This window comes from Thermobia domestica, chromosome 13 (genome assembly GCF_964235325.1).
Source record: "Thermobia domestica chromosome 13, izTheDome1.hap1.1, whole genome shotgun sequence".
In the NCBI taxonomy this organism is placed as follows: Eukaryota; Metazoa; Arthropoda; class Insecta; order Zygentoma; family Lepismatidae; genus Thermobia; species Thermobia domestica.
This window is the reverse complement of record NC_137466.1, coordinates 102,022,258-102,046,731: the sequence shown is the minus strand read 5'-3', so window position 1 is coordinate 102,046,731 and position 24,474 is coordinate 102,022,258. Positions and strand designations below refer to the sequence as shown.

Genomic DNA, 24,474 nt, shown 5'->3' with positions numbered 1-24,474 from the left:
AAAATGCTTCGTGTGGAGTGTTGTACTGTATGGGGCGGAAACGTGGACATTACGTAAAGGTGATGAAAATCGACTGGAAGCCTTCGAAATGTGGGTGTGGAGAAGAATGGAAAGAATTAGTTGGGTCGAGCGGAAAACGAATGAGAGAGTGTTAGAAATGGTGGGAGAGAAAAGAACACTTTTAGATATTATTAGAAAGAGGAAGAGAAACTGGTTGGGACATTGCCTAAGAAGAGATTGTATCATGAGGGACGTCCTAGAGGGTATGGTGGCGGGAAAGAGAGGGAGGGGGCGAAAGAGACTACAATTAATGAATGATATTAAAACAGAAAGATCATACGCGAAGACGAAAAGGTTAGCGGAGGACCGTGGAGCATGGAAGCTTCTCAGCTGCGGCAAGTGACCTGCCAATAAAGGCAGAATACCTATGATGATGATGTCTATCAAAATATTCACATTTTACAAATTCAGAATTAATACCAATTGGAATGTCAACTGATGGAGCTCAAGAATCTATACCCATATATCCATACTACATATAATTCTCTAGTTCAGTGATTCTCAAACTTTTTCATGTGGGGACCATTTTTATTAGTGAGAATGTTCTATGAACTACCCTAACCATATTCCTGTCCCCTTCGAAAGTAAATTTACATTTTTCTTTGAACATACACCACTATACTTATATTTTTAAAAATATTATAAATTAATATTATCTTAATTTTATAATAGTATTAATAGAAGCAAACACGTATTAGCTTTTTTTAATAATTGAAGGCTATTAAGAACATTTTATAATATACCTCTATATAATCGAACGTGTATACTCTTTACCTTCTTTCGTAGAATGTATAATCAATTTTTGTATAATCTATGCCTCAACTTTAGTATGTAACACACAATTCACTAGAATTTCATTAGGATCATGCATAGACTGTACTGTTAATACGTCTTTCCGTCCGTTACTCCGCACGATAACTTTTAAATGATAGTCATTTTGGAATTTTAATTCTTTCATTAGATAGATGGAGCGATTATCTCGGCCTATTTCGTTAACGGAATCAATGCTTAACATCTTCACGGTTAACGATGGCAATCCATATCTCATTTTTTACTATTGACACAAAGGTGCTAGAAGTTACACACCGCGCTGTTAAATGGAGACAAACATTTTCCTTGGGTTTTGTCCTCTTGGATTTTGTCCTGCAATCGTGATAATAATCTATTTATTTAGTAATTCTAACAGAGTCTGTAAGACGAATAACTATTTCGTCAAGCTTCATCATAAATTTTAGATGTTATTCTACTTGTTCTTCTCGAAAAAATGACTAGTTACAGTTCTGTTATTAGCAGTGTTATCCACATCTACTTTAGTCAAGATCAATGTAATTTTTTTTTTTAGTGGGCCCGTGTAGCGTAGTCGCTAACACTCTCGCCTTCGGTACAAGCGGTCCCGAGTTCGATTCCCGGTGGGGGCACTCGGTCCAAAAAGTGTGAAAAGCTTTTTCAGGCCAGTCATCTTGAATTGGGTTTTCCTGGGCTTTCCTCATTCTCGTCAGGCAAATGTTGTGGTGGTACCAAACTTACAACTCCCAGACCGATTCCTTCCTTCCCCAATCCTTTCTTCCTTCCCTTTCCCCGGATAGTGTGCTCACCGAGGGACGTCATCCCTCATACGTGACGGGCTAAATGGCCATATATGCTGAAAGCCCAGAAATCTAAATCTAATGTGATTTTTTAAAAATACCTGCAGAGAAATGGAAAATTGGTTGACTCAGTTGCAAGAAAGCCGTTTGACATTGTAACTGAAACGAACATAATACAAACTTAACAGGGTTTAATATCAAGTCATTTCACATCAAAATTTTATTCAGTTTTCCAGTAATTCATCTCCAACATGCTAAAATTCGCAGTAAATAAAAAGTGCCACAGTTTACATCCTCAAGACATGTTTGGCCATATACGGTATTAAGTAAACAATGCAAGAGGATGCATAATGCGACCCTTAAGAAAGAATCTTAGTTTTTTTTTTTTATCACAACTCCTTTTACGACATCATCTTATCAGCTGATTTGTCTTTCATACATAATTCTGTACTATATGCAATGATATCATATATACTTCTATTTTCATATTTATATTGTCAATTAAAACATTTGTATGTTTTTTCGTAGAGTTTCAATTAAATTAAAAGGTCAGATAATAGGGGATAAGGGCCGTCTGAGGCATCCTATTGCATTGTTTGTTTAATGAATTGCCAAATATATCTTGAGGATGTAAACTGTGGCACCTTTTACGTACTGCCAACCTTAGCATGTTGGAGATGAACTACTGGAAAACTGAACAAAATTTTGTTGTGAAATGACTTGATATCAGACCGAATTAAGTTTGTTTTATGTTTGTTTCAGTTACAATGTCAAATGGCTTTCTCGCAACTAAGTCAATTTTCCATTTCTCTGCAGGTATTTTTTTTTTTAAATCACATTCATCTTTATTAAAGTACATGTGAAAACACTGCTAATAACAGAACTGTATCTAGTGATTTTTCCGAGTAGAATAAAATCTAAAATTTATGATGGAACTTGAAGAAATAGTTATTCTTCTTACAAAATATGTTACAATTACTAAAGAAAAATTATCTTGAAGAAAATCCTCCCTGGACAGAATCCTTGTCTCGAAAGATCGTTTAAAATATTTTCTACAGAGTGCAGGAGGGGTTTTAGGCAGAACCGGAAGACACCGTAAGAACACCAGGAACTTTTACTTAGTGGGGTGTACAAAATGAAAGAGGGAGTGCACCTAGAATAATGATACACAATTTCACAAAATAAAAGAGGGAGTGCACCTAGAATAATGATACACATTTTCACACAAACTCAAATAAAACAATATTTTTACGCCCGGGGGTGTGTGTACGGAAATTTGGGGGAGTGTTAGGGGTGTGCAGAATACTTCCTGGACATAATATCTATTTTTAACAGAAGCTGTAAACGTAAAAAAGTAAAGAAACTACTGCAGCATTAAATTCAGAAAATATTTGCTTATGCCCGGAAACTTTATACAAATTATTCATTTACTTGTTAGGGAGAGGCCATACCCACCCTTGTGGAGTCCATGGATGTACTTATATTGCAATATGTTGTTGTGTGTACTTGACAACCGAGAGTAGCACAGCCATCTTAACGGTACCATAGCCACTTGGCCGGGGGCCCCGCCAGCAGAATGGCATTTATTAATTACATTTATTAGGAGCAAAATTTAGTCATAGGGACCACAACAGACTTGTTTCCTCTGGGGCCTAATATGCTGTTAAAATGGCACTGGAGAGTAGACTACTGGACAGTAAAGTAGATTGCACTAGCACGGGCCCCCTTAGACGCGGGGTCCGATTGGGAGCAATCGGTCCCATCGGCTTAAGGCCGGCCCTGCTCATCACCATTTCATTTTGTCTGCAGTCGATAACGATTTCCAGCTGATTACACCTTTCATAAGTAGCTACCTACGATGTTCTCACTAGCGTATATTAGGTTTTCCTGACTGTTTCTTTTGAAAAAGATACAGCTGTTAAGAAACCTTTGAACCGACAACTTCATATCATTATGTCTTACAAATATAAACTTTTCGTAAGAAATTATACGCAGGTGTTATGTTTTATTCAGTCATGTGAAGACAGTGCAAGTAGGGCCTATCATTTTAACCTCAAATTGCAAAATAACTTTCGAAAATCGTTCGTGTAAGGCCAAATTGACAAAGAAACAAACTATGGTATTTACAGTTATTATGACGCATTTAAGACGTCATTTTCTTATATTTTCCACAATATAAGGATTGTTTGTAACTTTTGCTAAATTTTTAAAACACATCTTAAAGTATAATTACTGTTGTAATTATGGCCGCCCGTAGGGTGGGCAAGGGAGTTAGTTACATCACCTATATTTTCGAAAAGTGTTCAATTCTTCGAAATACATGTCAAAACTTGTTAGATTGGCTTGCTAATACACTGTTGAATTTAATAGATTAGTACGAAATTCTATAGTACTATATATATTTACTATATTTAACATATGTACAGTGGCGTAGTCAGGATTTCAATTCGGGATGGGTGCGGGGGTCCTCCCCCGGAAAGTTTTAGGCAATGGGGAAACTAAAACGCAATTTTAGGATTTCTTTTAACAACTTTAAAATTTTCGAGGGTTCCGAAGCCCCTCAGTGTTTGGTAATGTGGGGATTGGAAAGGTTTTATTGCAACAACTTTTCAAAATTTTGAGCGGGTCACTAAAACAAGTAGTATTATGATTATGTCCTTTTTCAGATATGATATACTAATATTGCTAGTTGTAGATTTACATATATATAATTTTATATTGAAATGTAGCTTATATATGTTTAATCTATTAACTTTCACGCACTATTTAAGCTCAAATTTTGATTGCAATCCATTCTGACTTCAAATTCTCTATCAAACCTTTGAAATGAAATGAAAATATGTATATTTTTTATTTGACGTCCCAGAATTTGTTTTTAGAAGATGAACGATTAATAAAAGGGAGTAATTAATAAATTAAATTTTGTGCTCTCTCTCTCACCGGGAATCGGGCTCGAGACTGTGTACAGCACAAGCGCACGTGCTAACCACTAGATTGCCAGGAAGAGCAATATATATATATATACAGTAAAACCTGTCTTCAACGGACCCTTTATTAAACGGAAAACTGTCTTAAACGGAAATATTTCACGGTCCCATGAATTTTGGAGAACAAAACGTGTAAAAAGTCCCTTCATTAAGCGGAAACTGTGTTACGCGGACAACGGAAAGAAAAATAAACATTTAACGGAAAATTCTGAGTTCCGGACTACAGCGTTTAGAAGATGTTTAGACATTTTGTGAGACACATACATTACACTGTCTGCGATAAAATATTAGTTCTTTTGTTAAATATTTCTGGACAGTGTTTACCTTCCCCAATCACTACTCATATTCTCCCCCACAAATTGTCTTTAATCCCCGCAACTTAATCAAAAATCATACGGAATGTCGGAAAGAAGAAAACGAGATAGAGGAAGAAGAGGAATACGATACCGAGTTCGAAGAAGAGTGTAGAATAAATACGTATCACGATGCTCTCAGAAGTTTAAAGGAACTGAAAAATTTGTCTTACGGAAAAATGATTCTGATTCACTTAGTATAATTTCTCAGGCTAAAGTGTATGCGGAAAGTCAAGCAGCCAAGCAGCAATGTACACAGAAAACCCTGCTTGGCTATTAGGAAAATAAAGAAAACGTGTGCATAGTATATTTTGTATTCATTTTAATTATTTTGTGTATTTATTCGTAGAAGAAAGAAGTACTGAAATCGAACAATGTACGTACAGCAATATATTTTCTCAGTATGCCCCTTTATAAGCACGTATTTTTTTTTTAAAAAAAAGGAAAGGTCTACCTCCACTAAGCGGAAACCTGACTTTAACGGAAATTTTTGCAAGTCCCGCTCGATTCCGCTAAAGACAGGTTTCACTGTATATATATATAATATTGGTTCTACAGACCTTGGTGAAAGTTAGTTGGGGCCCCGCAAAATGTTCCGAATCGGGCCCCGCACCATCTAAGGCTGGCCCTGATGTAAGTCACACAGTATTTACATATTCAGCAGTGTCCGACAAGCCATTTTAGAAGGGGCTTAAGTTTCCACAAGTCTTTAAAATAAATTTGTATTCTTTCTAGAACAACGAATCAAAAAATAAATATCTTACTTATGGATAGGGACGGCAATTGTTGGCGACGTTACTCATACGTATAAGCTCTGTAAGCTCTGTAAGCACGTCAACCAGAGAATTGTCCCTTATGGCCCATCTTGCTAAAATGCAGATACTGAAAGGTTTAGAATTTTTCAATTACACTATAATTGCCGAGAGAGAGGGAAAAAGAAAATTCTGTATGTGGAATAGTAGTGATGCTTGATGCTCAATATAAAGAAAATTTGAGCCTCTTGTTACAGCACTACTACAAACGTACTACATGAACGCTATGTTGGTCTTTTTGTATCTCGAAGACATGAAAACTAAGCGCTGCAGGAAATAGTTTTACGTCGCAATTATTAGGTTTTCTACTGTTTACTCTTGCTTCACTAAGCGAAAGCAGAATTTAACAACACTTCGCTAGTGCTACTTCCCAAGAGGTTCACTCGGAATAAAAGCAGCATCATAACTTTTATCAAATGTCAACACAACGAAAAGGCCATTTCAACTAAACTTCTCGCTATACTCATACCTATATATTTATTCTCCACTTTCTTTCGGCTCACAACGGACAAATTTTCCACTTCATCCTACTAAACTTTAATCATATTAGTGGAGTTTACAAACACGACACATTACTTCACTCATTCGAAAGTTTTAACGAACAGATCGCATAAAAGACTATTTTTATTAGGAAATCGATATTTCAGCACCAAACCATTATATGTATTAAATGTTCTGGAGACAAGATTATGTCTATATTTTCTTAAGGCAAAGAATTGTATATATCGTATATTTCTTTGCAAACACTTCAAGGATTGATACCGTTGGTGTAATATGAATATTGCAAAATGTAGCGGTTTATGATGCCTCAAGATGACAAGGTGACGATTATGTTTATTTAGAATTTGTTATATCGTTAGTATTTTGTTCCTGTAGTTCATTTTCGGAATAGCTTTGGTGTGCTGCACCTAATAACTATACTACGGTGCATGCTAGAGTGACTAGACGTCCCATTTTTAACGAGATTATCTCTTTTTTAAAAAAAAGAAGGAGTCCGGTGTTCCGAAAAAATGCACATGGAGCGCAAAATGTTCAGTTTATTTTTTTAAAAGAAAAGCGTCCCACTTTTGGCTTTAGTTACTAGTAATTTCTTGTATGACTTCAACAGTAAATTTGAAGGAAAGACCAACCCTTCTACAACAAATTCATTCATCAGAAAAATATGAATTCAAGAGACCATCGATACGTCTAAATGTAGTTCATGTTAAATGTTAAAAGATAATATAAAAGGCAGCTAATACTGAAATAAGCTTAAACAAAAACTGGCTATTTTGAAAAGCTAGAGGATTCTTTCTACTGGGATGAATAATGAAATAACAAAGACTATACCTAGATGAGCTATCACATTATGCCATTTTTCCGTGTGTCCTTTTATTTAAAAATTTCCAAATCTGGTAATTATAGTGTATGCGGGCTGTGTATATGGTTTTACTGTACTCTTCTTGGAGTAAGTGTGTTCTGAAGCATTTTTGTGCGTTTATGGAGCTCCTTTTCTAAGACAGGTTTCAGGTTAGTTGTTTACTGGAGTTCGTATACTGGGAACAATTATTGAGACTATGACTATATCGAGTTTTCCTTTTTCTTTTAAGATTTTTTTCCTTTTTTAGTATATGAATTTACATTGCAATTTTAGGTTGTTCTAATTCTAAAGCCAATTGGAAGATAACGCCCTTTGTCATATACATTTCGAAGAAATTATACACATAAATGTAGAAAAGAAAACCTGCCTGGTTCCGGCTCATTTGCTTTGTTTGAATACCGCAAAAAAGGTGTTTGAATGTCAGAACTAAATCGACTTTTTCGAAGGATTGTCCAACACATTAGGAGAAATCGACGTAAATTAAACCTATTTTCTCTTATATTGATTTCTGATAATGTGTTGGGACAAGCCTGCGAAAAAGTCGAGGCTAGCTTTTTTCGATATAATCGCTGTTAACTTCACTAACGTTGTTTCTAAATACTGAAGTTCGCTTCACACGTTAGTCGAAATCTTGATACAACGCTAAAAACAACTCTGCATACGAGCCATTGTGTTTAGATAATGCCATGATTACATTTGAGAGCAACTTCCGTCTAATACCGGTAATGCAAATGGAAATACTCACGTGACAAAGAACTAAACAAGCGACATTGATTAACAATCTCTTGAGAAACTTGGTAGTAAGGGTATTTGCTAATTTAGCTTCCAATGTATATAGATTTTTCATCATTCTGAAAAGTGATGATCAATGATTTTTACAATAGTACCATGAAAACTAAATACAAGAAATATTTCCTTTCCTAATCGCTCACACAATCTAACCAAATACATATTTAAGATACAAAGGTCAAAGATAATTCTAACAAGACGACCACAACTATAGCTCTTCCCAAACACAAGCACTGAAAAAGGCTTAGGCCTAGTAAAGGGAATTTAATGCCACTAAATATAAGTAAAACATAAATTCAACCTGATTGTTAGAACATAAAAATATATAGATAGGTAGCTGTATGAAATAAACTATAATATATTTAGTAGGAAACAATAGGTTGATGTTGCACTATTATTAACAAACAAAATTAACAATATTAAAAACATAAAAACATATCCTCGGAAATGAAAATCCTTGATAAAACAGAAACAAACATTCATATTGCCTGAAAAGATATATTCTCTTCCAAGGAGCAAAGCTACTTTGATTAGCATTTAGAATACTTCACATTACCACTTGAAATGTTCTTTAAGAAATGGAAGGAAACCGCTACCGCTTGCACATGACGTAACCATGAGATACGATAACAAACTATCAACGAATTTTCATCCATTCTTTATTTTTAGTTTAACATTTCACGATTAGCCTATGCCCCTAAGCTAATGGAGACGGTGATTATAATGATTGAAATAGTGAAATTCAGAAAGTGGGACGTGGAAAGAGGAGTACCCCAGAAAACCCACGAAAACGGTTTTTGTCTACCACAAAGCCCACTTGGCGTGAGCTGGAATCGAAACAGAACACCATGCACCAGAGGAGAGCACTCTACCATTGTCACTGCACCCTCCTACTAACAAAGAAATTTTTGCTTCAATTCATTTGTACAAAGGTGTGTAATCAAACAATGCGATAATGAATTAACATAATTTAAGAATAAAAGAAAATTAAATTTCTTACAGTAAACAGCATCAAGTACTACAAGTAATCTGAGTCTTTTGTTTTTATATTTTGTTTCAGATGTTTAACTGACTATCTTCTATACGTATAGAAGTAAAATATAACTTCTACAATTATTTATATGAAACATAAAATTATCTACAAATTGACAAACACCGTTTTCCGTGAAGTTTTGTACTTCCTTCATACGCTGTAACTGCATAATAAAAATGTTTTCCGCCTCATTCTAACGGGTCGAACAATGAGAACAAAATGATAACTCGGTTTCGAGGTGACTGCTCTTAAAATTAATAATACATAATGATAAAGGTTAGGATTTTTCCTTAAACTGCAATAAATGTGTAATATCATTATTACTATTAATGTTCAAGAACCAGTTGCTCAAATGTAAAATTGTTTATTTCTCGTGCTGTAAATACAGGGTTATTCAAAAAGACGGAGCAGGATTAAAATATTTATTACTAATGAACAACAATAGACAGACACACCCTACAAAATATCATTGGATAGAGAAAAGTTAAAAGTTTTATTTCATGCATTCAACACGAATGCAATAGTTTAAAGTTTTATTTTATGCATTCAATGTTTAATTTTATGTATTTGACATGAGACCATTTGTTATGCGACAAACGTTGAATCGGTAGTCCATTTCTTGCCATGATCAGTGCTTTTTCTTTGTATATGTAAACTTCGCCTACGAATTTCTTGTACCAACTGTCAATCTGTTTATGACGAGGCGGGTCTTTGCTGAACTTACAAGGAATTGCACGCTGCACTGCAACAATGGATTAACTCTTTGCATACTACAGCACACAAAACGACTTCTCTTGGGGCGTCGCCATTTTCTCGTAAACAAACCACAGTGCCGCAGCAGGCATTGAATGGAACTAATAGTTGGGGTTTTAATCAGTGGTCGAAGTGAGACGGTATGCGGTGGTATGTCATACCGCCTCTGGTATTTCAGTGATAAAAGCATATCACCTCTGGGTTTTCAGCGATCAAGACATTCCGTCACTAGAGAGTAGATGCAAAAATATCATTAATAAGTCCATTTTTATACAAAGTAATTGGCGAATAGCTTTGCATGTATAAAGAGTTTATTTCTTATGTAGAAGTAATTTTTAAGTTGAAAACACCAGCATTTTTGTTATCTTTTTCCTGTCTTTTGTTTTTAAAATGAGGTGTCTTCAAAGAAGTTCATCCAGTTTTATATTTTGATGTGCCATATTTAATTGTTTCTTTCTTATGTGTGTGTGTGTGTTTTTTTTCTTGTTTTAATGCATATATGTCCTGTTTTAAGCATAGGCGGAGTTTGGGGTTGGCTGCTGTGGGAGCGGATCTTCCGAGGGTTTAGAATACCCCTCAGTCTAGTAGGGGGTCCCGAAGTTTCCACAGGAAATTGTTAATTAAAAAAAAACTTGGTTCTTGAACATTTTCCTGTATAATTCTCTATAATACACCAAAAGGGGATTTTCTCAGAAAGTTTTTGGCAGGTATCAAAGTCTTTCCATGTCTCCCCCCTTGTAACTACAGAGAAGCTCTTCAATGATTTTCAGTCCTTATGTAAATAGAAATGCAATCTTTTAAGCAACACACCCTCACTGTATTTCAACATTTAGATAGCCGGTACGTCTAGTCAAAATCGTAATAAAACATACCTCCTTTTCCTTTTTTCCACTTCGAACACGGGTTTTAATACTTCGAACTTTCTTCTATCTAGTGATGTATATATGCGTGTCTAAATATTAACATTCATCAGAAATAAATATTGTAAATCTACTCCTTTTTGAATAACTCGGTATATAAAGTAGTTCGGATAATCTCTATTTATTAGTACTGTCACCAACGAAAATATTTGTTCATCTCATACACGTTTTTCTGTTATTAACGTCGGAATAAATGGATTCATAGTAGTATAACTTTCGGAATAACAATGTATAGACAAGTATCTTGCTTTGACGTCCAAGACATTGTACCAAAAGACCTGTCGACATAGATTTATGACTGGAATTATCAGACAATGTGTTGGTTTAGATTTATGTTACTCCTTAGTGGTTATTGTTTATGATAGGTATGTTATTAATATTTGGTTTTCTGGGTTCCTTTGTAGAACGTTATCTGAAATCTGAGTGAAGATTCATTACTGTAATTCTCTTGCTAATTTAGCAGTTAAAGTCAAGAGGACTTATTGTGCTAAAAGACGATTACTAAGTAGATTATGGGGTTAATTCCAGTGTGGATGTAATATAATAGGTTAACTGTGTATATAGCAAAATGAAATGAAATCTTTGAGTTTTACGTCCCACGGTTATGCCGGTTAGGCTAAAGGAGACGGTGATAATGAAAGATGAGTGAAATGGTGGAATGAAGAAAGTGGGAGGAAACGGGAGAACCCCGAGAAAACCCACGAGCACGGTGTTTGTCCACCACAAAGTTCACTTGGCGGGGGCTGGGATCGAACCCGGGACCCCAAGCACCAGAGGTGAACGCTCTACCACTGAGCCACCGCGCCCCCCTGTGTATATAGCAATAATCAGGGATATCCACCTTTATCATCGAATCCAAGTTGGGTTCTTTTAACACAAATAACGTTTAATTTTACCAACAAAATCCATTACTTATTGTTGAAGTATCTGTATAGAACGGGTGTGTATTTTAGATTCCAGCTGTACATGCGAAACGGGACATAATTATTTATCTATAAAGCAAGTAGTAGCATATAGTCATTTATAGTCTTATATGACACAGTGTGATTCTGGGATAGTAACAACAAATTTCAGGATCTGTTTTTTAAAAAGTATCAGTAAGACACCAAGTATGAGGAATTCGACTACTCAGCAGGATCAGCTACATACAGAAAAATTTCAAAATGTCTAATACAGTATTGAAATACTATTACTTTAAATGAGAAGAGTTTATAGAATGAACACAAGTACTTTAAGGTGAATAAAATGATGGAAAGAATTCTATCAAGGAAACACGACACAACGATAAAAAGAAATAAATCAATCTTGGATCGAGTCGGACAGTGCAACAGCAATTCACTCAATTCTCGAAAGACACGTCTGGGTTCTTTTATGGCTGAACAACGACAAGAAGTCAATAATTACTCACAGAGACAGAGGGAGAAGGAGGGAGAGAAAGGGGAAAAACCATGCCGCACAGCAGGCATATCGTGTTATCCGCAGCAAATCCACGATACGATTTCATTTCCAACTTCAGTTTATTGATAACAAATTAGAAAAGGGAAAAACCTACAACTGGATTTCCATTCATGATTTCTCAGCCAATTTTCAACGTGAACTCAATCAACTATTTTGTTACAAGATAATACTATCGATTCTACTAGAAAGACGAAGAATAATGTACAACGATATCATTTAGTTTTATACTGCCTCCAAGGTCCTTTTGCTGCTTCTTTTTATATCCGATTCAAAACAAAGAAGCAGCTCTATTTTACGTTTGATTCTGTATAAGTTTAGTGTCCCGTTTTAACACCAAGGCTATACGAGACGTAGATTTACAAGTTTTAAAGTGGAATTCGAACATTTTTAATGCTCTCCCACAGGGAATTGGACCCGAAACCACGTGGATCAAAAATGTACGAACTAGCAACTAGACCAACAGGGAGGATTGCATGTTAGAGCTCTCGAAAAATCTGCCTCTTTTTCGAGTTATTGCCAACTTTATGTTATTGCTGTAACATTTCATATTCTATTATTAAAGGCAACTAACATTTCTCTGCAACTTTGCAAGTTGCATAGAAGATAGTAAATAGATAGGAAATAATCGCATAATAAGACGTCAAAATAAATTGTTTATGTGAATTTTGAAATGATATCAATCAAACTGTAATGTCAATTAATCAAAGAATTCTACTTCTTTTTTTTTTTTAAATAATTTATCTGGATTTAATTTAATGTTATGACATTGCGGTGAACTACTGTTCTTGTAAATGTATTTTTTATTTCACTTAATTTCATTCTCCTGAATAATGTTACCATAAATTGATCAAGTTGTATATTTTTGTCATACTCAGCAAATTTATTATTATTATTATTATTATTATTATTATTATTATTATTATTATTATTATTATTATTATTATTATTATTATTATTATTATTATTATTATTTAACTTTTGTTAGTTACTAATAGTAACAACTCTAGATAACTGACATAATCACAAAAATGGAATGACAGAATCTGTTCTCGTAATTGGACACGCTATGGACTCAAATAAAGATTACATCATATTAATATATCATACAATATTGGAAGAACGATTTGAAAGCCATACCTAACAGTTTTCTTTTGTTACTGGACGCATGAATGTGGTTTCTCTGTGCTTTTGCCTATTTCTTTGTATTGTAAAGTTTATCGAAGCCTTAGATGAACGAGTGTAAATTGGCCCTCAGGGTTTTGGGTACCTTAGTATTTCTGTGATTTTATGTTACTGGCTATTATAATAATCTGAGTAAACAAAGAAGCTCCTTCGTGGCTAAGCAGTTAGCGTACGCGCCTTTGGCGTGCAAGACCCGGGTTCGATTCCCAGTGGAAGCCCATGTGGTTCGGATTCCACGTTAATTAGTAGGTCCCGTCTCATATATCCTCGATGCGAAAAGGGACGTCAAAATTAACTCAAGTCAGTAAACAAAAATTCTTCATTGAAATCGTTTTCAATCAATAGAATTTTGCTTTCTCGTGGTGTTACAGTTGGTGTCAAAATATAGTAATTTGTTTTCTTAACGTTATATAAGAAATTTCGTAATTAAAGAAGAGATGCAGCTGCCGTGTCTGTGTTTTATCCTCCTAGTCGACTTTATTTTCGAAGTTAATTTGGACAGTGGACTGGACTACTACAGGTGTGTATTCAATACGTACTTACACATCAAAACAAGCCATAAAGACATTAACAAGTGAGCTTCGTTTCATAGGATCAAACTGAGACAGACTTCCAAACTATGTGAACTCAATACTCAAACTGGAAGTAGTATAAGCCTCTTTATAACTTCTGATAGCAATACAAGGATAAGATTAAATATAGAACCTATTCCTCGGGCGATGAATCCATTTCAGAAAGAGAATATTAATCTCTCTCTTTTACTGTTTTGGCTCTATGGAGATTAATATTGAAACCGGAAGCAATTGTAAATTTCTAATACTTCCGATTTTACTAATGAGGTGTGGGTGAATATAGTATCTTTTCTTCAGACGCTGAATTGATTCCACAAAACATGTTGCCGTCATTTATTATCGTGTCTGTTCTATGGCGATCAACGTTGGTACCAGAAATTGTTAATTTCTTAGGGTTAACGGAGTAAACGGAACCTGTTGTTGGGACGCTGGATCGATTCCAAAAAATCGTTCGTAGTTATCTCTTACCGTTTTTGTTCTATTGCGTTCAACGGTGAAACCGGAAATGGCTAATTTCTACCACTTTCCTGAATCGAAAATGAAATGAAATCTTTAAGTTTAACGTCCCACGGTTATGCCGGCTAGGCTAAAGGAGACGGTGATAATGAGAAATGAGTGAAATGGTGTAATGAAGAAAGTGGGAGGAAACGGGAGAACCCCGAGAAAACCCACGAGCACGGTGTTTGTCCACCACAAAGTCCACACGGCGCGAGCTGGGATCGAACCAGGGACCCCAAGCACCGGAGGCGAACGCTCTACCACTGAGCCACCGCGCCCCCTTTCCTGAATCGAATGCAAAAATAGTTTGTCGCTAACAGTAAGCCCTTTTTCAGACGAAGCCACTGAGTTTCATCACAGCTTGTGAAGCAATGCTTTAGTTTGGAGCTTTCGTACGGGACAACCGCAGTTGCTTCCACTAAACAGTTGATGCCACCATTTGCTCTAGCGCAACTGTCTCGAGCAACTCGCAGTATCCGCTACTCGTGAAGCAGCATTGTCTTTAAATGGAAACTTACAGTTTTGTTCTATGGCGTTCAACATTGAAACCGAAAATGTATAACTTCTACCACTTTCGGTTTGAATAGAGAGTTTAACGGATGAGTTAGAACGTATTAATGGGGCCCTGAATCGACTAGAAGAAACAGCTGCTCGGTATTTCTGTTATCGCTTTGATACCGGTTTACAGACAGACGAATATAATTATTCCATAAGATTTCCGATACTTATGCATAGCAGAGTTTGGAAGCCTAAAAACCTAAACAGGGCAAAAAATATTTTCGATGTACGATTTTTTGAAAGTTGCTGCTACTTTGAGAACGAATTTCTAAGGTTAGTTTCAAATACTTCTACGAAACTACACAAGACTCCTCCCTATTCGTGGTATTTGTACTTTCAACAGGAAAAAGATCACAGCAAATTTGTCACTGGAGTTCATTTCCTTAAACTCTTGTCAAGTGTTGATACAGTTAAATCACGTTTGTGTACATACGTCCTACTTGAACAGTTCAACAAACGAAGAACAAAAACCCACAGTCATTACTTTCAAAAGTTAATGCAAATAATCCAAGACGATGTGTACAAAATCACTAGTAGTAAGAAGTTAATAACATTGCTGTATATTTAAAGCTTATAATGAGACTAACACTTGAAGATTCTGTCGTATTCTTAATGTTCTCACTTATATAGTTAATCCATAAGGAGAAACAATTCTTTATAAATAATAGATTTCTTATTATTGTTATTTAAGACAAGAATAACAGATCTACTATTCAATACACAGCAATACATCTGCGAAGTCAGATACAAGACTGTTGTAGTTTAACGGTCCTTCTGGTGCTGTGTTTAGGCCACGAACTATAAGATCTCAGGTTTGAATCTCTGAAACGATATTTGTGTTTAAAAACGTAGGAAAATTAATTTCTGTTAAGTCAGCAGCCACGTATGAAATGTTCAGAACCTCAGTAAAATATACATCCTTAAATTAATTTCAATACATATATTTAACTTGTAGTTTCAAACTTATCTCTCTTCACGACCTCAAGGATGCAACTTGCACGACTTACATAAATAAACTTTAAAAAAATATATTTACTTGATACATTCAACAAGTCTCAAAAATGAGCGCGCAACTAACTGAGATATATTGTATAAGATTTAACGTACATAATCTTTTACAAAGTGAATTTACATGTCTATTACGAGGGCTGGTTAAAAAGTAATGGCAACACTGTTATAATTCGTCCGGTCTTTATGCATAGAACACATGTATTTCTTCCATGTAATCGCCTCTTTCATCTCTATCGCGTTCTGCCACAGGTATCGAGGGTATAGTGCGCCGTCAATGCGTCAATCTTTGTCGATGTCCCACAGGGACCACCACATAACAAGAATGATAGCTTTTCTTGTGTCGTAGTGGTTCCCGTGAAGTTTGTCGAAAAGGTCGTCACAACGCCCCTGGAAACATCGTACATTGCATCCACGTACGATTTTAATCTCGATATTGTTCGTCTTTCCGAAACACATGCTATGGCGCTTCCACTGTCCTCCGCTACTTTACAGCACTAGTACTTTTGACTGAATAACACACAGTCGTTACAAGTCATCACGTTTTATCCCCTCACATTTCCTTATCATCACTTACGAAACATGTAGTGCAGAGACACAACATTCAGACTGAGAACAGTGTTGCCACTACTTTTTATCCATCCTATATAAAATGAGCCAAATTTACTGTTCGTGTCATAGCAGTTATTATTCTTTCTTAATATTTGAGTAAATATTTCTTTGTACTGGTATGTTCTCTCTCCTGAAAAACCAACGTGCAATGGATTTTTCTTTTTTTCAAAAAAAAAAAAAAAAAAAAAAAGATTCAATTGGCAGAAAATACAATACACAATCTATAGTAATTTCTATCCTATAGATTTTCCGGCTCAAGTTGGCGTTCCCATCTGGATATTATTGGTCTTCAAACTGGGCTGATAGGGTATACTGTACCGTATAGTTTCTTAACCAGAAGAACACTGTCGATAGTTTGCTGATGGGACTGAGAATAACGAGAAATAACAATCAAGGTTAGGAAACCAAAAATCAGAATTATGATTTTTGTATTATGTCATGTTTACATATGCTGGTCCGTAATTATGAAACAGGAAATTCAATTTTCATTGCTAAATACTTGAATAACATTATTAACTCAATTTCTTGTTCATTCAATCAAATAAAATAGTACAGGGTGTCCAATATACAATGCAACCCCGAGTTTGGGATAGTAGAACTTTTGAACCTGAAGCGATACACAAATAATGCTTATACCAAAATAAAGCTTTGCTCATGCATATATTTTTAACTAGGAAGCAATGATTGAAGTACACTAGTAACCACACAGTGTTGCCAGATGTAGCCAAAGATGTAAATCAATTTTTTTGCAAAACATGTAAATTGACTCATAACTCATACGTATGGATGTTCTGTCGTTAATTTTCAGTTTGTTTAGCTGGAGTAGCTTGGAAACTATGGAGCAGAAAAAGAGAATTTTTCATTTCCACCGATAACTAATCGGATGAGGCCTCTGTAAGGAGGAAGTAGGTAAATCGTAGTTTTCATAAATTAACACTCTGAATTGGCAACATTGCTAATGTTTCAGTGCATCAAAAGATGTGTTAAGGATCTGTCTACATTATGCAATTCCTGAAAACAATGAAAAAATAAACTTTGAAATTATCATGATAAAACTTTTACTTACATGCACCCGGCAACACTGCTACTACCTCGCAATGAGTTATCAGCTCTACAGCAGATGCTGGAAGTGTCCCCTGTTTTGATTCAAACACTGGTTCACACGTTTCACCATGTTGGCAGCAACTTTACGAAGAGTAGAAGTGTTAATATTCTCAATGGCACTGGGAATGTTCGTTTCGTCCTGTATAGTTCGAGAATTGTTCTTGTATACCTTTTGCTTTAAGTAGCCCCATAGAAATGAATAGCAGTGTTGCCAGGTGCATGTAAGTAAAAGTTTTATCATGGTAATTTCAAAGTTTCTTTTTCATTGTTTTCAGGAATTGCATAACGTAGACTGATCCTTAACGCACCTTTCGATGCACTGAAACATCAGCAATGTTACCAATTCAGTGTGTTAATTTATAAAAACTACGATTTCCCTACTTTCTCCTTACAGAGGCGTCACCCGATTAGTTATCGGTGGAAATGAAAAATTCTTTCTTTCTGTTCCATAGTTTCCAAGCTTCTCCAACTAAACAAACTGAAAATTAAAGACAGAACATCCATACATATGAGTTATAAGTCAACTTACATGTCCCCCCCCCCAAAAAAAATGATTTACATCTTCGGCTACATCTGGCAACACTGTGCCGTTACTAGTGTACTTCAATCGTTGCTTCCTAGTTAAAAAAAATATATGCATGAACAATGCTTTCTTTTGATATACTTATTATTTGTGTATCGTTTCAGGTTCAAAAGTTCTACTATCCCGAACTCCGGGTTGCATCGTATATTGGACACCCTGTAGACAAAAAATCTGAATACACCACAAAGCGGCTTGTTGATCAAGATGCAGAGTAATAAACATAATCTCTACAACAGATCAAAGTCAGCGAATTGAAATAGACAATAGATAATACCGAAGTTCTCAATCATGGATTATTTTTGTCACTTTTCCTCAATACATATAAGATGAACCGCTAGTTTGAAAAATATTCGAAGCCGGTACTTCATGACCTAACTGTTGCCTGGCGCTTCAGAATGACGTTCATATTGGTTCCCTGGGAATTCTAAAATTTCTGAGGTCAAGAAATGTCTTTAAATCTCTTCTTTGCAAGTAATTTCTGACGAAACGCAAACTTATTCAGTGTCCTTGTAAAATGCTGAGATCTCATCAGGGTACCTGCACATACTGTCAAGGTAAGAGTCAAAAAGCAGAAATCCTACTGCACTTATCTTTTAGGTCGTTTATGAAACATTCAAGGTCTTCAAAGTAAAACATACACATAAACACAGACGAGATGGTTTCCAAGCACGGGTTGCCTCGTACTTTACCAGGAAATTCAAGCACGTAATACTATTCCCCCTGAACAATGGGAAATAATAATTTCTCTGTTTCTACATATATACAAAATATATATACCACAACGGAGCATTGTCTGAATATATGAAAATAACATTTTTCTTCCTTTCATTCATTTATTCGGTACATTGTCTATATAAGACAATTCATTAATATCCACTGTTCCTAATGCAACTAAACTACTATGATTCTGAAAATCATATTTCTCGCATTTTTCTACGTATTGTTCAAATTCTTATGAATTTATTTTAATTATGCCTGACTACGTTATAGGTTTATAGTGTAATGAATATTTTTAATGCTTCATCTTATTGCATGTTAAAGGTACTAGCAAAACAGTCATGAAAAGAGCATGGAAGAAATGTGTATTAAAGAAACTAGTCGAAAACTATGTGTGACATAATTTTCTCCAGAACTATGTGTATCCAGAATTAATTACAATGATAGTAATCAGAGAATATGACTCAAAAAAGGCACTTAATATGCGTAGTGAGGAGTATACACATTAAAAACGTTTCATAACTAGAGGTGCCAAATCAAGTGAATTCGAGACGTGTGTCAAATAACGCTTTTTATTGTAATTTCCTTCTCTTGGTACACATTATTTTGTGCAGTTTCCGTTTATCTAGTGGCTAGATCATACGGCCCCGGGTTCGATTCCCATGGGAGAGTTTTGAAGTTCAAATCCATCAAGGTTGTTTGGGGTCCACCTTAAGCTATAAGTACACGTTTCATATAGTCTCGGTGAAAGAGAACTTAAGCTCCAATCCAACATTACTTTTTATAGAGTTATGTCAGTTTTGATGAATATTTTAAGTATTACTTTTATACTAATACAAAAATGCAGATCAGATTTGATACTGCAGTCAAAACCAAATGAACTGTTTCTCAAAGCATGGAATATCATTTCCATCAGAATCTGAGTTTAGGATCTCTACTCAGGATCGAATTCAGAATTTTCAGTAATATGGCAAGAACAATATTTTTGCACAAGATTTACTAACTTCGTACGTTTTCCGTTTGGAATTAGTATTTAAATTTTGAAATAGAAAAATATTACATTTTCCTCACATTGATTTGTATATACAATTATACAAAGAACACTTGTAGTCCTTGCAAACCTACGTAAAACTTCCAATACACAGTAAAATGGTGTCCAATAAAACACATTGGTGTGTAAAACTTTCATGTTTATTCTGTACCTAATTATGGGTTATTTCTGAGTTTACTATATATTTCTTTCTACTAAAATGCCTTTAGGAAACCAAAAAAGAAACACCCTTTACAATTCTAGCCATAAAGTCTGTTTCATTGGTCTCGAAGCTCATAATAGTTGATTGTGACTTAAATATTATGATTATTTCTATATTTTGTTTCAGACATTGGGACAAACAAATATCAGCGAACATTATTTACCTTTCACAATACTTATCAATGATATCTAATTAGATATGTTTTCTCTCTATATTTAGTGTTCAATAATTACTATTTACTTGAGGCTATATTTTCTTTCAATAAAGGAATAATTCAAGACCTTACTAAGTATTCATCTCTTCAGTATTCTCTTTAAAATTATCCGTTAATTGCAAGTTTATTATTCTATTTAACTTTAACTTTGAATCACATCTTTCATCACAGTTAAATTTTTCTTCTTTAGTGTTCTATTCATTTTCCCCTTTTTAATTAATGCACTATTATTTCATCTCCCGAATTATTCTCTACATCTACACTTCTATCTGTTTATTCGTAACTACTGCGTGGTATCAATTTTCTACTTCATAAAATACAGTATTTCATAAGAAACACTTCAGAACCAGTAAGTAATACCTAGCGAAGGGACGAAGCGAAATGGAACTTCTAGTATAACATTCTTCGGTTATGGCCTTCAGGTAAAGGTGGAGCATGATTAATGAAAGTGAATAATTATCAAAGAATTAATTAATGAGAAAATGAAAGAACAAATAGACCATATGGTTCATCACAAACTCACATGGCCTGGGAAGCTAAAGCCTCCTCACACCAGAGATGAGAGTCCTACCATTGAATAGAGGCACATTGCAGCAGAAAAAGTGATTTTCTAATATGGGGTTCAACAATTTTGACTGATAATAAAGTAACAAATTGCACTTCCTATTCATCTTAAAAAGTTTTAGGAAATTCTTTAAGAAATTCCACCAAATTTTATCCAAAATTTATATAAATTAACGTGTATAAATAAACTATTTATACTGTCATCTGATAGACGTTTTGAATATATATGTCTTTAATTTAATGGCACAAAATAATGTGTACCAAGAGAAAGAAATTACAATAAAGTGCATCATTTGACACACACGTCTCGAATACACATGATTTTGGCAAATTGTTTCTTGGTTTACAATTATCACGAGAAATTAATTGAATTGATGTAATTCTCGCCAAGGTATTGTTCACTCCTTCTCTATCCAATATAAGGCCTCATATGATGTCTATAATACTCTATAAGAAATCAACATTTTACGATGCACGTCACATCGAATTATTGTTATTTATTTCAGACTTACTTTTACGCAAAGAAACAAACAATGCAGCTAGCGGTTTTTATAGCATATATCCTGCAACATATGCAGCCAGATACATTTAGAAGTGTGCTGGGTTACGAACTTGTCAGGCACAAATGAAAATGAAATTAAATGAATTGCTTTCGCCGAAAGTTGAGATTTACGGGTAGCATTATTGAATGGACGAGCAGATCTGCAGTTTTCCTTATGCTTCCTACTAACAATGGAAAACTGCTAACTTGTTATATTGGTGGCAACATTAGGGCTTATTGATAATCTAATTATATACTTTTATGTATCAAAATATTAAAATTCGAATAAAATAATTCTACAGTATATCATAGGAATAATGAAGCTTGTAATAATGAACATGTTTCCAAATAGGATTTGCATATAATAATATGAGCAACATTTCGAGTATAAGACTTCTTCCGAAAGTGCATAGACACAGCACTACAATTGTTTAGAAAAGTTCAGCACCCAACTTAAGTTTCAGTATTCAACAGTAAGATTGCCAGATTTTCGGATGTCGTTCGAAATGCCGGGGTTCAAAATACATTCTACAAGTCTACAGGGCTTACATGTTGAACTGTCTATAATTAATTATCCATGCCACTTAGGGCTTATTTATTTTATTAGTTGTTGTTAATGATTTACAAGAATTATATTTTTATTGTAACTACAGGCTAAGTTTAAATTCTTTTCATTGTTGCGGCTGTATTATCGCGTGGCAACAACACTGCTTTCATTTAATGATTTGACAGATGGGAATTAAAATTATTTGTGGTGGAAATGAATTGTTCAAAGAGAGTTGTGTTTTGATGTCTATAACACCAGAACTTGATACGAAGGATAATTGTAAACTATGGAGTGAATTTTTCGGGAAAAAAAAGAGAGAAAAGGTGGACAAAACTTGTTGAAAGTAATGCAGTATATCTCGCTACATCACTAAATAAGACAAATGTTGAGCTAATATTTGGTGGAATGAAAGCCATAGGATCAGATGAGAAAAGAGAATGTCAATGGAACTTGAAAGCAGCTATTTACTTCAGAGGATCTCACAAATGACCTGTCAAAATTTCTACCAAATAGTTGCGGAAAACAGAACTCTTCTCAACGTAGCGAGAAGTTCCAATACTATGAATAATAAGATAGGCGTCTAATATCACTATTGTTTTGTATTATTTTAATTTAGTTTGATACAGTATATGTTTGATTAGTAATAATGGCAGTTAGTTAGTAACATTGGTTGCGAGTGTTAGAAGCAATAGTGGTAATGACTTGGATAAATCTTCAATTTGAAATTTGTGTTCCCAATTACACCAATGTCACTGGTTTGCGGGATAACAGGCTTATCTTCAGTTCAATCTATTTGAAGAATAACACTCTGCTGATCTGATCTTAAGAAGTTCTTCCTCGGAAAACCTAATAGAACAAACCCAAGAAATGATTACCTGAAACTCTTAGAAAGTCTTTTTGAAATTTTTAAACTGTCTGGGTAATTAAAATAGCAGAAAAAGGTGATCACAAATCAATAATCAAGAGTTCGTAGTGGAGTACTGAAAAATAAATCTTAATTTACATAAGAGAAGCTAGTAAATTACACTATTTCTAGAAGAACAGTGCCTAGAAATTATCAGTACCAACAAAATAAAAGCAATTGATACTCATTAAGTTACTCTGAGCGGGATTTTCGCTCTATATAAAGTTACTTTTTCTCGACAAAAATGATTATTTGTTATATCGATATTATATCTAGTTTTCGTAACTTTGAAAATCAAATAAATCTTAATAATACTTATGGAAAATAAAATATTCTATCAAATTGATTAATAATAACAATAAAAAAAAACATAATATAAGTAGTTAGGTTTACGTTTAAAGATTATTCAGTGTTTTATCATTTCCCATACAAAAATGAACAGCATGTAATTTACTCTTACTTGCATTAATTTACTTCGTTCATTATTTTAAAAAAATACTGAACAAATTTGGAAAAAAAAAATTGGATATACACTCAAATATTTGAATTTTGCAGTAAAAGTTTATCATTATTATTTTAACTGGCATAATTAAATTATCCAGTTAATAACATACGTCACATTTCAGATTCACAATGTAATGAATTTACAAAGACTTAGCAGTATTCCGGATTGGGTTCGTTTTTCATTTTTTTTCTTTTTTTTTCTTGTTGGTGCAATTTTGTGTTCGCATCGCACCACCAATAGTCCTTTGATTAGAATGGTATTTCGTTCAGTACTTTAAGACTCATTAATATCTGGGTTTTGTATGTAATGTAAAATATTTCATTAACCGTAAAATTATTATTAAGTTTCGGAAATACGCTGAAAATAATAAAAAAAAAAACATCGTTAGTTTGCTAAAGCATCGAATTTATATTATTATTATTATTATTATTATTATTATTATTATTATTATTATTATAGATATATCGCTCAGTAAAAATTAAGATTATACGGAATAAACGTAATTAAAGTAAGTAAAGAGTAAATACTATATTTTTAAATATCTCTAATTAAGTAGAATAAGTCGTCAGAACAAATAAAAACTATGGTTTCTCAGCAAATCCTAACGAGTTATTCGTAAATGTACCGCCATAATATCGTTGTTAAAATCACAGTCATACGTAATTCGATCAGAACAGTAACCTGTTAATAAAAATGATTAACAATTGATTATTATTAATATAACACATTAGCATTTTAACACTAATAATAATTTTCCATGTTACGCTTCATTGTAACTAACAATGATATAATGACTAAAGATTCGTCAGAAATCAATTATAATTTAGATGAACAAAGTTTAACTGACTTATGTCGATATGATTGTTTGTCAATGATTTTGAACAAATTTACCAACATAAATAAACATTTCTTTGACGTAAAGAGAGCATATTCTCTTTTCCCCTCTCTCAATTTCGTCTCCGAGTCACTGGCGGATAGACGAGTATTACTTGCTCCCTGCG

At 34.2% G+C, this 24,474-nt stretch overlaps 1 protein-coding gene and 1 non-coding gene across 4 annotated transcripts in view; both read right to left on the bottom strand.

Annotated features, from left to right (window-relative positions):
- The window catches only part of msi (RNA-binding protein musashi), a 1,174,907-nt gene that overhangs the window by 330,070 nt on the left and 820,363 nt on the right, over positions 1 to 24,474 (bottom strand). The gene's annotated exons all lie outside the window — the stretch shown is intronic.
- TRNAR-CCG (transfer RNA arginine (anticodon CCG)) lies at positions 14,570 to 14,641 on the bottom strand. Its single transcript has one exon. It is a non-coding gene; the product is annotated as a tRNA-Arg (tRNA).